Source organism: Ovis canadensis, chromosome 6 (assembly GCF_042477335.2).
Source record: "Ovis canadensis isolate MfBH-ARS-UI-01 breed Bighorn chromosome 6, ARS-UI_OviCan_v2, whole genome shotgun sequence".
In the NCBI taxonomy this organism is placed as follows: domain Eukaryota; kingdom Metazoa; phylum Chordata; class Mammalia; order Artiodactyla; family Bovidae; genus Ovis; species Ovis canadensis.
Genome location: NC_091250.1, coordinates 24,706,252 through 24,723,059, shown reverse-complemented (window position 1 = coordinate 24,723,059; position 16,808 = coordinate 24,706,252). Strand labels below are relative to the sequence as shown.

At 36.8% G+C, this 16,808-nt stretch overlaps 1 pseudogene; it reads right to left on the bottom strand.

Moving 5' to 3' along the window:
• Window positions 1–2,841: 2,841 nt before the first annotated feature.
• LOC138442290 (14-3-3 protein epsilon pseudogene) lies at window positions 2,842–4,785 on the bottom strand (annotated as a pseudogene).
• Between the last annotated feature and the right edge of the window lie 12,023 nt (window positions 4,786–16,808).

The following is a 16,808-nucleotide window of genomic DNA, read 5'->3' as shown; positions in this document are numbered from 1 at the left end:
TACAAGTCTCACATCCACACATGACCACTGGAAAAATCATAGATTTGACTAGATGGACCTTCATTTGCAAAGTAACATCTCTTCTTTTTAATATGCTGTCTAGGTTGGTCATAACTTTCCTTCAAAGGAGCAGGTATCTTTTAATTTTATGGCTGCAGTCCCTATCGCAGTGATTTTGGAATCCCTCCTCCCAAAAAATAAAGTCAGCCACTGTCTCCACAGTTTCCCCATGTATTTGCCATGAAGTGATGGGACCAGATGCCATGATCTTAGTTTTCTGAATGTTGATTTCCAAGTCAACTTTTTCACTCTCCTCTTTCCCTTTCATCAAGAGGCTGTTTAGTTCTTCCCTTTCTGCCATAAGGGTGGTGTCATCTGCATATCTGAGGTTATTGATATTTCTTGTGGCAATCTTGATTCCAGCTTGTGCTTCATCCAGCCCAGCATTTCTCATGATGTGCTCTGCATATAAGTTAAATAAGCAGTGTGACAATATACAGCCTTGATGTACTCCTTTCCCAATTTGGAACCAGTCTGTTCTATGTCCAGTTCTAACTGTTGCTTCCTGATCTGCATACAGATTTCTCAAGAAGCAGGTCAGGTGGTCTGGCATTCCCATCTCTTTAGGAAGTTTCCACAGTTTTTTTTCTGATTCACAGTCAAACGCTTTGGCATAGTCAATAAAGCAGAAGTAGATGATTTTCTGGAACTCTTTTGCTTTTTCAATGATCCAACAGATCTTGGCAATTTGATCTCTAGTTCCTCTGCCTTTTCTAAATCCAGCTTGAACCTCTGAAATTTCACAGTTCACGTACTGTTGAAGCCTGGCTTGAAGAATTTTGAGCATTACTTTACTAGCATGTGAGATGAGTGCAATTGCCTTTCTTTTGGATAGGAATGAAAACTGACCCTTTCCAGTCCTGTGGCCACTGCCGAGTTTTCCAAATCTGCTGGCATATTGAGTGCAGCATCATCTTTTAAGATTTGAAATAGCTCAACTGGAATTCCAGCACCTCCACTATCTTTGTTCATAGTGATGCTTCCTAAGGCCCACTTGACTTCACATTCCAGGATGTCTGGCTCTAGTTGAGTGATCATACCATTGTGATTATCTGGGTCATGAAGATCTTTATACTTCCATTATACCTCAATTTTGAGTTGGTGAGAGCCAGGTACATGAGTAAATGAAAAGCACAGTAAACAGTGTATGCTTATCATGCTGATTTAAGTACATGCCTTCTCCATTGATTAGAGTGTCTAGAGTTTTAGTGATTCTTCTCTTTCTGGTTTAGAGAAGATTACTGTTGTTCAGTCCCTAAGTCATGTCTGACTTTTTGTGACCCCATAGATTGTAGCACGCCAAACTCCACTGTCCTTCACTGTCTCCTGGAGTTTGCTCAAATTTGTGGCCATTGAGTTGATAATGCAATCTAATCATCTCATCCTGTCACCCCATTCTCCTTTGCCTTCATTCTCTTCCTCCATCACAATCGTTTCCAAATAGTTGGTTCTTCATATCAGGTGGCCAGAGTATTAGAACTTCAGTAACAGTTCTTTCAATGAATATTCAGGCTTGACTGCCTTTAGGATTAAGTAGAGAGAGGGAGATGTTTCTATATTCATAAGGGATATCTACAAATAGAGATTTTCTTTATAAATGTAGTTGTTCCTTACACAGAATAACTTATACTCTGAGAGTTTTCCTGTGTCTACTGTTTCTTGAAAATAACAAGCTCAAAATATTCTCTATGCCATAGAAACATTTTGGGTTGGCAAATTTTGTTCTCCTTCGTATATTTAGAATAATCATTTGAAATATGAAGACATTTAATGATTATATTTGATAGGAGTCCATTTTATATAACAAATTTAAATGGAACAATTAAGTGATTATTTACAGCTTTATTTTGAGGTTACTAAAGTGTAGTTCAGGTGTTGTTTATAATCTACATATTTAACAAAAGAAGGACATGATGGACTCTATTCCCTAAAGAATTAAATATGAGAGTTTTTGAGGTGCTTCTGAAGCCTTAAAGGGAAGGATATCATTATTTGAGTTAACAACTAAAGAGAGATGTACAGACTGTATGTAATTGTGTGTGCTTGTATTTATGGGAGTCGTTATCCATTTGAAGGATGAGCTTTTAATTGCTCATGGGTGAAATCCTGAAAGAATGAAAGATGAAGGTAAAATAGCCGCATGAGAAGATAGCAGTACTGAAGAGAAGAGTATAGGGAAAATATACAAGTAAAATGGGAAATACCAGAACTTGAAATGTAGGATAGAGTGCTTCATCCAGATGCTGGTTAACATATATTCTTATTCAGTTTTAAAAATGGGAACATTAATGTGAGGATATGGCATATATTTCTGTTTACTGAGATAGAGATAATTATGATAATTCTGATGTAAAATCTCTTCTAGAATTTTTAAAAGAGAAATGTTGATTCAGAAATATATAAAAATAGTTATATTTGATGCAAAACATATGGGCATTGCATGATATTTAATTCAAGGCATCTGGTTATTAGTTACAAGAAAATGTTTCTATTAGCAGATTTACTTCAAGAGTTAGTTGTGTTTCATATTTTAAAAATATGGTTTTATATGTATCTGGCACTATGAATGGTAAATGTATAATTTTTTTGGCATTTTTAATTTAGGTTTGTTTTATTTAAGTTTAATGTTAATCCATGCTGTGTTTCAGTAAGAACAATACAGATTCTGTATCTGTGGCTCCAGTCAGATATCTAGTAGTACAAATTAGCTTCAAGTTACACATACTGAACAAAAGAGGTTGAGCCAGCGAAGGAGGGGGAGGGGCGGGGCCCAGGGGGAGAGGGGAGGAAAAGAAATAAAGAATTGAACACGCATGCAGGCTTTTCCATACCACCTTCAATGCTAACCTGCTTGAGAGGAAGAGTAAAAGTAGGCAAGAATGAGCAGCCAGGGATTGTTGAACTGTTACCAACACCATGCTTTTCAGCAACATTTCAGCAGAGTTTGAAACACTTTTTTACAGCAAAACCATTACAACAAACTCTCCAAAAAACCTTTTACCACCTCAAGCTAACATCCAATTAAGTTTAAACATTGGTATAAAATTCAATTTAAACAATTAGAAAAAGGGAAAATGATACCACATATACCAATATAGTGTGATTGACCTTTCTCTTAGATGCTTGCATCATGTAAAATTCTAATGGCTTTCAAATGTAATTTCCATTTCTAATGGTGATCTTGCCACATCTGCCAGGAGACAATACAGTAATGCTGAAAAAGCCTCTATGCAGTCCCGATAGTGTTCTTAAAGAACCTAAAAGCTGGGACCAGTAAAATCCACAGAAATTCACTCTTGCCTTTAAGAACTTTTGAAAACTGTTTTGAAAAAAAAAAAAAAAACCAACAAGGCAGGAACCTAAATTCTGAGACCAAATGTAAAAGTCAGATTTAGTGGTTCTCAGTGACAATGGGGGAATTTCCAAGAGGGGTGGGATGGGAAGGTCTAGGGTGGTCAGAGATGCTTTCTCTTGTTGGCTTTTATGTCTCACTGATTTTCATCTTCCACATCCTGCAGCGCTTCTTTATTCTGCTCTTCACCATCACCCTGCATGTCTGAAGTCCATAGTGTCAGATTATCACGTAACAACTGCATGATAAGTGTAGAGTCCTTATAGCTTTCTTCACTCAGCGTGTCCAGTTCTGCAATTGCATCATCAAAAGCTGCTTTTGCCAACCTGCAGGCACGGTCAGGGGAATTAAGAATTTCGTAGTAGAATACAGAAAAATTGAGAGCAAGACCTAAGCGAATGGGATGTGTTGGTGGAAGTTCTGTCATTGCAGTATCACTGACAGCTTTATAAGCCACTAGGCTGTTCTCCGCAGCCTCCTTCCTGTCATTCCCTGTGGCAAATTCAGCCAGATACCTGTGGTAGTCCGCTTTCATTTTATAATAGAAAACCTTGGACTCGCCAGTGTTAGCTGCTGGAATGAGGTTGTTGTCCAGTACATCCAGAATGTCACAACAGATTAACTTTTGCTCAGTCTCAACCATTTGCCAATGTTCCCGAATCATTTTCAGTTTGTCTTCTCCTCCCTTGTTTTCTTCTTTCTGTTCAATGCTGCTGATTATTCTCCAGGAAGCTCTTCTAGCTCCAATCACTCTTTTATATGCAACAGATAGGAGGTTTCTTTCTTCAACTGTCAACTCCACATCCATCCCTGCTACTTTCTTCATTGACTCCACCATTTCGTCCTATCGCTCAGCCTGCTCAGCCAGCTTCGCCTGGTACACCAGATCCTCCCGATCATCCATAGCGGCAGCGGCTCCGGCAGGGTCTACGCGACGGATGGAAGCGGATAGCGTCTCCGACTCTTAGCCTAAATGTATACTTTAAAAACAATTTTGAGGAGTTAAATACATTTTTAATTTGTACTTTACCAATCTTTCCTACCATCTGGAGGGCAATTTTGATTTTTTTTAAATTGTGGTAAAAACAAGTAACATGAAATCACATTAACATGTATACGTGTGTTTATTTCTGGGCTCTTAATTTTGCCACATTGGTCTCTCCCTGTATGTATAATATCTACACACACATACACATGCACATCTGTTTTAAGCAAATAATATACTCTTTTGATTACTGTAACTCTGTAATATGTTTTAGAATTAGGAAGTATGAGGCCTTCAACTTTGTTCTTTTTCAAGACTATTTTGGCTACTCTGTTTTCAAAGATTCCTAAAGAATTTTAGAATGGAGTTTTCTGTTGCTCAAAAAAAAAAAAAAGTTAAAGTGACTATTCTATGCAAAGTGATCTACAGAATCAAAGAAATCTCCACCAAATGCCAATGCATTTTTTAAGGGTTTTCTTCATATATTATGTCATCTCTGAACAGAAAAAGTTTAATTCTTTTCCAGTTTGGATATATTTTATTTCTTGGTACTGCCTAATTTCTCTCTTTGGGAATTTTCATAGTAGATGGAATAGAACTGGCAAGAGTGAGCATCCTTGTCTTGTTTCTGATCTTAGACAAAAACCTTTCAGTGTTTCACCATTGAATATTGTGTTAGCTGTGAGATATTCATATTGGAGATATTCATTATGTTGTGGTCATTTTCTTCAATCATATTTTGTTGTGTGTTTTTATTCTGAAAGTGCTGAACTCTAATACATTTTCTGTATCAATTGACATGCTCTTACTATCTTGTCTTTTGTTCTGTTCATATGGTATATTACATTTATTTATTTTTACCTGTTGAATTACCTTGCATACCAGGAATAAATCCTTCTTGGTTATGGTTTATAATCCTTTTAATGTGCTATAGAATTCGGCTTGTTTGTGTTTTTATGGGGGATTTTTGCATATCCATATAAGTATTTGCATCAATGCTTGTTAAGCTATTGGTCCGTGGTCTTTTCTTGTGGTGTCGTTGTCTGGTTTTGATATCAGGATAATACTGAACTCATAAAAAAGAGTGAAAAATGTTCCCTCATTTTCAGCTTTTTGGAAGAGTATGAGAAGGATTGGGACTATTCCTGTATGTTTTATAGAATTCTTCACTGGTGTTATCTCTTTTGTTCTAGGGTTTCCTTTTTGGGAAGTTTTCACTTACTGATTCAATCTCCCTACTTGTAATTCTACCTAGACTTTCTTTTTCTTCATCATTCAACCTTGGTGAAAGTGTTAGTTGCTCACTCCTTTCTGACTCTTTGTGACCCTTATGGACTGTAGCCCACCAGGCTTCTCTGTCCTTGGAATTCTCCAGGCAAGAATACTGGAGTGGGTAGCCATTCCATTTTCGAGGGGATCTTCTCAACTCAGGGATTGAACCTGGGTTTCCTGCATTGTAGGCAGATTCTTTAACATCTGAGCCACCAGGGAAGCTTTTGATTACTGATTCAGTTTCCCTACTTATAATTCTGCTGAGACTTTCTTTTTCTTCATCACTCAATCTTGGTGGAGTGGAGTGTTAGTTGCTCATTCATGTCTGACTCTTTGTGACCCCATGGACTGTAGCCCACCAGGCTCCTCTGTCCATGGGATTTTTCCAGGCAGAAATACTGAAGTGGATTACCATCCTTTTTTTTTTTTTCTGTGTTATCCAATTAGATGGCATATAATTATTCATGGTCATTTTGTAATTTTATTTCTAAGGCATCTATTGTAATGCCTCATCTTTAATTTCTGATTTCAGTTGTCTTTATTTTTATTAGTTAGCCAGCTAAAGGCTGATTAATTGTTTTTTTTTAATCTCAAAAGAATCAACTCTTTTAATGATATTTTTCCTTCTGTTTTTCTATTCTCTATTTTAATTATATCTACTCAAATCTGTATTATTTCCTTCCTCTGCTAAATTCAGATTTAGGTTTTTGTTTTGTTTTTTGAGATGTACATTTTGCTTGTTGACTTGAGATACTTTCTGTTTTCTAAATGCAGACATTTACCACTATAAATTTCCCTTATTACTGCTTTCATTACTTGCCATAAATTTTGGTATAAGGTTCACTTTCATATATCTCAAAATATTTTCTAATTGCTTTTTGATTTCTTATTTGACCCAATGGTGTTTAATTTCCATACATTTTTATATTTTTGTTTTCCTTTTGTTACTGATACCATTTCATTCCATTGAGGTTGGAGAAAGTACTTTGTATAATCAGTTTCCTTAAATTTGGTAAGACATTTTTGTGTTCTAATCAGGCAGTGTCTTGCAAAATCTTACTATGTATTTAAGAATGTGTATTCTGTTGTGGATGGAGTATTCTGTATATGCCCACTATGTACAATTGGTATAATATTGTTCAAGTCCTCTCTTTATTTCCTGACACTTCTACCTGGTTGTTCTATCCATTATTAAAAATGAGATATTGGAGTCTCCTAGTATTATTAGTATTATCCCCTAGTGTGTGTGCTATATGTATGTCTGTGTTAGTCATTCAGTCATGACCAACTCTGCAACCCCATGGACTAGAGCCCACCAGGCTCCTCTGTCTATGGGATTCTCCAGGCAAGAATGCTGGAATGGGTTGCCATGCCCTCCTCCAGGGGATCTTCCCATCCCAGGTCTCCTGCATTGTAGGTAGATGCTCTACCATTTGAATCACCAGGGAAACCCCTAATACTTATTTCTCTTTACAGTCTGTCAATATTTGCTAAATATGTTTGAGTGTATTGATGATAGATGAATATATTTTAAATTGTCATGATTTTTGCATTTAATTTTTGCATGAAATAATGCTGTCTCTTGAGTCAGAAGTAACTATTAACACATTGTTGTGCTATGTTTCTCTTTATTTCTGAAAACTTATGCCCCATAAAATCAATTTCATCTTATTAAAAACTGCTTGGCATGCCATAATACTAACTTTACCAGAGCATCAGATACAGTGTTGGTATTGAACAAAACATGCATCAGCAGATAAATTAAATAGTTTTATTGAGAAAACAACTGTTAGTCAGGATTTAACCTTCTGATCTTGATTCAGTATTGAATGAAAATTGTGAATGTAAAGATGTTGATGCCATCTTCTTAACAAAATAATTTACCATGCATGTAGATGAGAGATGATAAATGCCAAGAGCCAGAGAAATAATATGTAGTGTACAACATGTTTTGTTGACATTGATAACAAGTACATTTCTATGATTATGTGTGCTTACTTAGGTATCATATTTCAGAGATATAAGCAGGGTTTGAATATCCTAAACTTAAAATTTGGGGACCAAAGTATGTTTTTAGAAGATTTAACTAAGAATAACATAACTCCTTAAAGCATAATTGTTGTGTAAATAGCTCAAGTACTAAGAATTCAAAATATGGGTTCCAATATTTAATGATTTGTTTTATTCCATCAGAAAGATAAAGTCATGGTTATGGTTGTTTTAATCAACTTTCAAATGTTACAATATGTATGAAGAAATAAATTACAGAGTTCAATTAAAAATATATGATGAGAATCCATTTGCCACTGACTCTAAGAATGAAAAATGCAGTTTCAACTCAAGAGTAATAGACTTGTTAATTTAGCTTCTAAGATGCTGAAAGTAATCTTCAATAAGAAACTGCTCCATCATTTCTGTATTCATATTCAGTTTACAGACATATAATTTATCACTTTTCAAACACTTTCCAGCATTATTATGGCATACAATTATAAGTTAGAATATTCTAATTTAATAGAAATAATTGTTGAAAAAAAAGTCAATGGTTGTAGAGTCTCTTGGGACTTTTTAAATGTCACAAACCAGATTTACTTGTCTGCTGAAGGACTGCAAACACATCTATTCCTCCTCCTTATATAAAAGGTTTTATTTTAAAATGATTTAAACCTTTATAAATTTCATAAAGTTATTAGCCTAGCGGGAACATCAATTCCAGTTGAGTGCTCTATGGATGCCATAAGCTAAGGAATTAATACATTATTTTTGTGATTTACATTACCTGAGGATAACAGGTGTCATATTTTTCATCTTGCAAAATATACTGATAACAGTATTTTTTAGCATATAATACTTTTTATATGCTTGAATAAATCTACCTGAAATGACTAAAATCTAATAAGGTGATGAAAGACTGAGACATTTCTCCAAAAATCTAAATAAAATAATACTTCAGTAAAATGTTAATTTCCATAGACAGAAGGTTAGTCTGTGTCTCACACAGGGAAAAAAAGTTTTCAACTGGCTTTAGGTGAAGTTGGTAAATGTAAGTGTCAAACTGAAGCAGATATAGAAAGACAAGTGATACCATTATTTGTTGGAGACATATAATCTAATTTAGGCTAGCCTGAATGATGTTTCCAAAGGCTTATTTTTGTATAGGAAAAATGTCATAGTTGAAAAGGGAACACTTTAATTTTTAAAAATCAAATTGAGGCATTAGAATCCCACATTAAAGACCCTCACTGCTAGAGATTGAGGCTCAGGTCAGTAAAGATTGCTGGCAGCCAATGACTTTGGCATGCTCATGCCCACTTCTGACCAAGACATTAAGCCAGCACATACCTTTTACTGGTAGAATTAGGAATCCGCATCTTAGCAGTTTACCTAGCTATGACACTTGAAGGCACTGATTATACTCTGCATCCTCAGAAGGAATGTTAAATGAATAATCCAAAAACTCTATCTGACCCTGATATGTTATAACAAATATTTTCAGTGAAGTACTTCAATAAACCAAGGGAATAATTCAGGTATACTTCAAATTTTAAATTATTTGAGTAAATATGTATAGGAAAAGGAGTATGTCGAGGCTGTATATTGTCACCCTACTTATTTAACTTCTATGCAGAGTACATCATGAGAAACGCTGGATTGGAAGAAACACAAGCTGGAATCAAGATTGCAAGGAGAAATATCAATAACCTCAGATCTGCAGATGACACCACCCTTATGGCAGAAAGTGAAAAGGAACTAAAGAACCTCTTGATGAAAGTGAAAGAGGAGAGTGAAAAAGTTGGCTTAAAGCTCAACATTCAGAAAATGAAGATCATGGCATCTGGTCCCATCACTTCATGGGAAATAGATGGGGAAACAGTGGAAACAGTGGCAGACTTTATTTTTGGGGAGCTCTAAAATCACTGCAGATGGTGATTGCAGCCATGAAATTAAAAGACGCTTACTCCTTGGAAGGAAAGTTATGAGCAACCTAGACAGTATATTCAAAAGCAGAGATATTACTTTGCTAACAAAGGTCTGTCTAGTCAAGGCTATAGTTTATCCAGTGGTCATGTATGCATGTGAGAGTTGGACTGTGAATAAAGCTGAGCGCTGAAGAATTGATACTTTTGTACTGTGGTGTTGGAAAGACTCTTGAGAGTCCCTTGGACTGCAAGGAGATCCAACCAGTCCATCCTAAAGGAGACCAGTCCTGGGTGTTGATTGGAAGGACCGATGCTGAGGCTGAAACTCCAATACTCTGCCCACCTCATGTGAAGAGTTGACTCATTGGAAAAGACTCTGCTGCTGGGAGGGATTGGGGGCAGGAAGAGAATGGGACGACAGAGGGTGAGATGGCTGGATGGCATCACTGACTCAATGGACCTGAATCTGAGTGAATTCCGGGAGTTGGTGATAGACAGGGAGGCCTGGTGTGCTGTGATTCATGGGGTTGCAAAGAATCGAACACAACTGAGTAACTGAGCTGAACTGAACTGAATTCAGGTATACACCAAATTTTAAATTATTTGAATAAATATGTATTTTATAAATACAATAAAAACATAAAAAGAGAATATAGCACTATAAATTACTTATGACACACAAAAGTAAAAGTGTTACAAGTTCTTTAATTCTAAAAGAATAACAATTTCTTTAATTCTGAAAGAATAACATTATCACTGCAAAGCAAAATGAAATATAAAGGTAGGTGGAGGAAATAATGTAGTACACCTGAGCTTAAACCACATGGGATTGAATTGTGTGGGTCCACTTTATATGTTGAATTTTTTTCAGTAAATATGTACTACCTCTCTACATGATCAATGGTTGGTTGAATCTGCAGATTTGGATACTAGGGATTGAGTGTAAAGTTACACACAGATTTTTTGACTGTGTGGAAGATTGCTGTTTTTAGTCGCAGACTTGTTCAAGGATTACCTGTAATATCCACTCAACCTGAAAGCAGTCTCATTCCACTCCCTCCCTCCTATGTATCAAGCAAATACATTTTTAACAAAGCAATCTAAACAAATGATAAAATTGAGGCAAAAAAGAAAGAAAAAGGAAATTTGCCTAACACCATGCCCTTAGCTTCCCTGATGGCTCAGTTGGTAAAGAATCCACCTACAATGCAGGAGACACCAGTTTGATTCCTCGGTTGGGAAGATCCCCTGGAGAAGGGATGCGCTACCCACTCCAGTATTCTTGGGCTTCCCTTATGGCTTAGCTAGTAAAGAAATCACCTCCAATGCGGGAGACCTAGGTGTGATACCTGGGTTGGGAAGATCCCCTGTAGAAGGGGAAGGCTACCCACTCCAATACTCTGGCCTGGAGAATTCCATGGACTACATACATAGTCCATGGGGTCTCAAAGAGTTGGACAGGACTGAGCAACTTTCACTTTCATGCACTTAGCAGAGCTGGGTTGTAAATCTGGGCAGTTCATCTCCAGAATTCATGTTCATCATGTAAACCTAACTTATCTGTATAGCTGAACAATATTTCTGAGTCTGGTATATACTTTATATTTTAACAGTTAATAGAAAGATGTAATTCCTTCAGAAACTCCTATGTCTTTTCCTCTATGCATCCCTTGATGTGGTCTATTAAAAATATCAGTCTGGAAGGTTTGTCTTTAAACACATTATTGACTTGGATATTTTTGCAGAAACTAACACCTGTGACCAGTTATTTGCTATGTAAGTGAACAGTGAAAGATCTCAAGTCAATAATCAGTAACAAAGACACATTTATATATGGTCAATAAAGAGTTAATAGACTTTGAGCATTGAAAATTCATAGAATTTAAGACAACTCAATAGAAAAAATTACAGAAAAAATGTTAGGAATGGATAATTCTTTCACAAATTTAAATGGCTAGAGTACATATTTGAAGATACTCTGATGAAAACTGAAACCATCATAAGACTTTTGTTCTATTGGTTTAGTAAAAAAAAAAAGAAAGGATCTATTACACTGTTGTCTCTGGAACTACATACTCATATCAGGCTGAGTGCCTGACATCTCTTCTAGGATGTGAAACAAGCCTTCAAACTTATCATTTCATCATTAAATCTGTGGTTTCTCCCCACAACGTAATCCACATGCCATCTTACTCATTTCAGTCGGATCCACAATTTCCCAGTGTCACAGGCACCTGTAGCCATCTTTGACACTCTTTTTCATGCCACTCACCCGTCAGAAATCCCCTTGCCCAGCTTCAAACGATTTTAATTATCTAATCCCTGTATGGAGAAAGCAATGGCAACCCACTCCAGTACTCTTGCCTGGAAACTTCCATGGACGGAGGAGCCTGATGGGCTGCAGTCCATGGGGTCGCTGAGGGTCAGACATGACTGAGCGACTTCACTTGCACTTTTCACTTTCATGCATTGGAAAAGGAAATGGCAACCCTATATACTACCTCTTCTGTTATCACCCCAAGTCTGCTCTAATCAGGTTTACTGTTACAGCTTCCTAACAGATATTTCTGCTGCTACACCTGATCTCTCACAGGTTTTCCCTCAAAAGAATAGGGTGACTGTTTGAAAATACCAGTTTGAGTTTGTTATCCCTCTGCTTAAACTTTGCCATGAGTCTCCTTTTCACTAAGACTAAAAGCCAAAGTCCATACCGTGGCCTGCAGGCTTCGTATTTTCAGTTTAAGCAAACTCTCTGACCTGCTCTGGATCCTCTCCTTCATTCACTCACCTGGTTCTAGACTTGCTGTTACTCTTGCTCTGTACGAACAACCTAGGCAAGCTCTTAACCTTACTTCCCTGCTCTGGCTATTATTTTTTCTATAGGGTTTGTGGCTTTCCAGTAGAATATGTAATTTATCAGTTAAGTATACTTCTGAAAGCCTTTGAAGGGGGAGGTGGGAATGTATGGCAAAGCTTCTCTCCTAGATAGCATGCATAATTTAGGTACTGTTAGAATTTTTTTTTTTTTTTGATCATGCCCTGTGGCTAGTGGAATCTTAGTTCCCAGACCAAGGGTTGAGCCTGAGTTGTGGCTGAGAAAGCACCAAGTCCTAACCACTGAACCACCAGGAAAATCCACTGTTAGACTTTCTTAATGTCAGATTACTTGATGTAAGAAAAACAGTTGTTAAATATTGCCACACTTATAAGGCTTAAATTGTCTTATATGTACAATTGAATAAGCACCTCACCTCTGAATAGTCACAGCTCACAACCTTTTTTACCCCTCTTGCCAAAGAAATTCTGTGTGCGCCCACTCTCTGTAACTTTAAACACCTTATCATCCCACCATGCTTCCGTGCCTTTTCTACTTCTCATGTTAGATAAGGATTTGAGGTATGAGATGCCTTAAACAGGTAAAAACCAGGGTGAAGGAGGTAAAGTAACAGAATTTCAAAATTGAGAAGAAAAGGCTTAACCCCAAGTGTACAAGCAATTATAATTATCACACCAATAAAAAGAAGGAGATATAGTCTTACAATTTGAAGATGAAAAGAAAATGTACTTTGTTTCAGAGAGGAAAAAAGAACTGCCAAGTGTGGCTAATAACATTTTTTTTTTAACTTAACTTTGATATTGGAATGCAATTGATTTGCCATGTTTTATTACAGGGTTGTTTAAGGGGTACAGCAAAGGGAATCAGTTATACATATCTCCATTCGTTTCCCATGTAGGTTTTTATAGAATACTGAGGGGTGTTGCCTGTGCTACATTGTAGGCCCTTGCTCCTTATCTGTTTCATATATAGCAGTGTGTATCTGTTAATCCCAGACTCTTAATTTACCCTACCCTCCCACTTTCCCCCTTTAGTAACTGTAAGTTTATTTTTAAAGTGAGTCTGTTTATGGCTTGTAAATAAATTTGTTTGTACCCTACTTTAGATTCCACATACAAGTGATATCATATAGTATTTGTCTTTCTGTCTGACTTCACTTAGTATGATAATCTGTAAGTCCATCCATATTGTTACAGATGGCAAAATTTCATTCTTTCTTATGGCTGACTAGTATCTGATTATGTATATACACCACATCTTCTTTAACCATGCATCTGATAATAAACATTTAGACTGCTTCCATGTTCTGGCTATTGAAAATAGTGCTGCTATGAACCGGGGGGTGCATCTGTCTTTGAATTTAAAAAAAAAATACTATTGACTAAGGATTTGGATCAATTTCAAGGAGTTCTTAAAATACAAGTTTAGGACTATAGAATTTTAGCATAATTTTTTCTGTTATCTTGAATGTAGACAGATTAGCTCACTTTATATTTAATGAAAATATCATCAGTGGTCAGTACAGGAGTCCATTCAAGTTTTATTTATTTGCTATTAACTTTAATCATTTTAGTCACAATGCATATATACAGAAATCCTTCCCTTTCATCATATATGTACTTAAAAGAAGGAACAAGTTGACTTGTATTACAAAGATGTTATTTTGTATGTATGGCCACTACATAGCTGAAGAATAGCATGCGGCCATATAATCTCTTTATATCATATACATTATATGTATACATATACTACTCTAATATTTGATATGTAGCTTTGAATAGACTTATGAAACCTGTAGTGATGTTTTATATATATATTTTAAGTAATATAGACTAGATCGGTTCTCAATATGTGGTAATGACTATTAATATGTCCCCCCAGTGTCATGTCAATTGATACTTTATAAGATAAAAAATAATACTTAGAAAAATTAAAGAAGACATTAAAATCCCAGCCTTTTATTATTGGATATGATACACATGAAAATACATTTTATCAAATTAATTCAGATAAGCACAGCACAAGGAAAAGATAATTTTAATACTGTACATGCTGTGTATTGAAAGTGAAATTGAGTCAATATTAACTCCCTATATTATATGCCTTTGTGGACACTTTGGGTACCATATTATCAGTTTCCTCATTTTCTTTCATTTTCTCAGGTATATTATTAAGTCTATTCTTTTACTTTTTTTTTTTTTTTGTAAGATGGGTTTTTCCTTCAGTCTTTTTCTCTGAGTTTGATCAAAACTAGATCCATTCTGGTTTGTTCCTTTTTGTATTTAGGTTTAAAATCTGTTGTTTGGTTTTCATCAACTGAAATGTTATGATATACATTTCTTGAACTGTTATGCATTTCTATTCTCTTAGTTAGTGTCTATTTTTTTTTTTCCTATTGCTGTGCCTTTGGGGAACAGACTTTAATATTCGAATGCCTTTTGCATCTCTGTAATGAGGAACAATTGCTTTATTAAATAAAGTTAGTGGTAGGTGGTGGTGAGAGAGTGGCTTGGCCTGTGTGTTTCTTTTTCCTTTGTATTTCTGCAGGATGTGTACGTTCCCTTTATCCTTCATTGCCATTCCTTTTCTATCTGTGTTTTTATCCCCAGAATCAATGTTTCTATTAGGCTGCCACCTTCATTCCAGTGCACTAGCAAGTGTCTTTCCTGTACTACCAAGTCACAAGTGGGCCTTAGAAAGCATCACTATGAACAAAGCTAGTACAGGTGATGAAATTCCAGTAGAGCTATTTCAAATCCTGAAAGATGATGCTGTGAAAGTGCTGCACTCAATATGCCAGCACATTTGGAAAACTCAGCAGTGGCCACAGGACTGGAAAAGGTCAGTTTTCAATCCAATCCCAAAGAAAGGCAATGCAAAAGAATGCTCAAACTACCGCACGATTGCACTCATCTCACCTGCTAGTAAAGTAATGCTCAAAATTCTCCAAACCAGGCTTCAGCAATACGTGAACTGTGAACTCCCTGACGTTCAAGCTGGTTTTAGAAAAGGCAGAGGAACCAGAGATCAAATTGCCAACATCCGCTGGATCATGGAAAAAGCAAGAGAGTTCCAGAAAAAAATCTATTTCTGCTTTATTGACTATGCCAAAGACTTTGACTGTGTGGATCACAATAAACTGTGGAAAATTCTGAAAGAGATGGGAATACAAGACCGCCTGACCTGCTTCTTGAGAAATCTGTATGCAGGCCAGGAAGCAACAGTTAGAACTGGACATGGAACAATAGACTGGTTCCAAATAAGAAAAGGAGTACGTCAACACTGTATATTGTCACCCTGCTTATTTCACTTATATGCAGAATACATCATGAGAAACACTGGACTGGAAGAAGCACAAGCTGGAATCAAGATTGCCGGGAGAAATATCAAGAACCTCAGATATACAGATGACACCACTCTTATGGCCGAAAGTGAAGAGGAACTAAAAAGTCTCTTGATGACAGTGAAAGAGGAGAGTGAAAAAGTTGGCTTAAAGCTCAACATTCAGAAAACGAAGATCATGGCGTCTGGTCCCATCACTTCATGGGAAATAGATGGGGAAACAGTGGAAACAGTGTCAGATTTTATTTTGGGGGGACTCCAAAATCACTGCAGATGATGATTGCAACCATGAAATTAAAAGATGCTTACTCCTTGGAAGGAAAGTTATGACCAAGCTAGATAGCATATTCAAAAGCAGAGGCATTACTTTGGCGACTAAGGTCCGTCTAGTCAAGGCTATGGTTTCCCGGGGGTCATGTATGGGTGTGAGAGTTGGACTGTGGAGAAAGCTGAGCACTGAAGAATTGATGCTTTTGAACTGTGGTGTTGGAGAAGACTCTTGAGAGTCCCTTGGACTGCAAGGAGATCCAACCAATCCATTCTGAAGGAGATCAGCCCTGGGATTTCTTTGGAAGGAATGATGCTAAAGCTGAAACTCCAGTACTTGGGCCACCTTATGTGAAGAGTTGACTCATTGGAAAAGACTCTGATTCTGGGAGGGATTGGGGTCAGGAGAAGAAGGGGACGACACAGGCTGAGATGGCTGGATGGCATTACTGACTCGATGGACGTGAGTCTGAGTGAACTCTGGGAGTTGCTGATGGACAGGGAGGCCTGGCGTGCTGTGATTCATGGGGTCTCAAAGAGTCGGACACGACTGAGTGACTGAACTGAACTGAACTGACCAAGTCACAGTGTTATCATTTGACATTTCGTCCTGAACGTTGTTTTTTCTGGACGTAGGTTTTCCTGTCCTTTTGAATTTATTCTTTAACCCCAACACTCTCTTTAAAAAAAAAAAACAACTGAGCCTGTTAAGGCTCCCCTTCTCCACCCGCCGTATAGTAAGAGCAAGAGCTCAGATGGGATTTAGGGTCATTT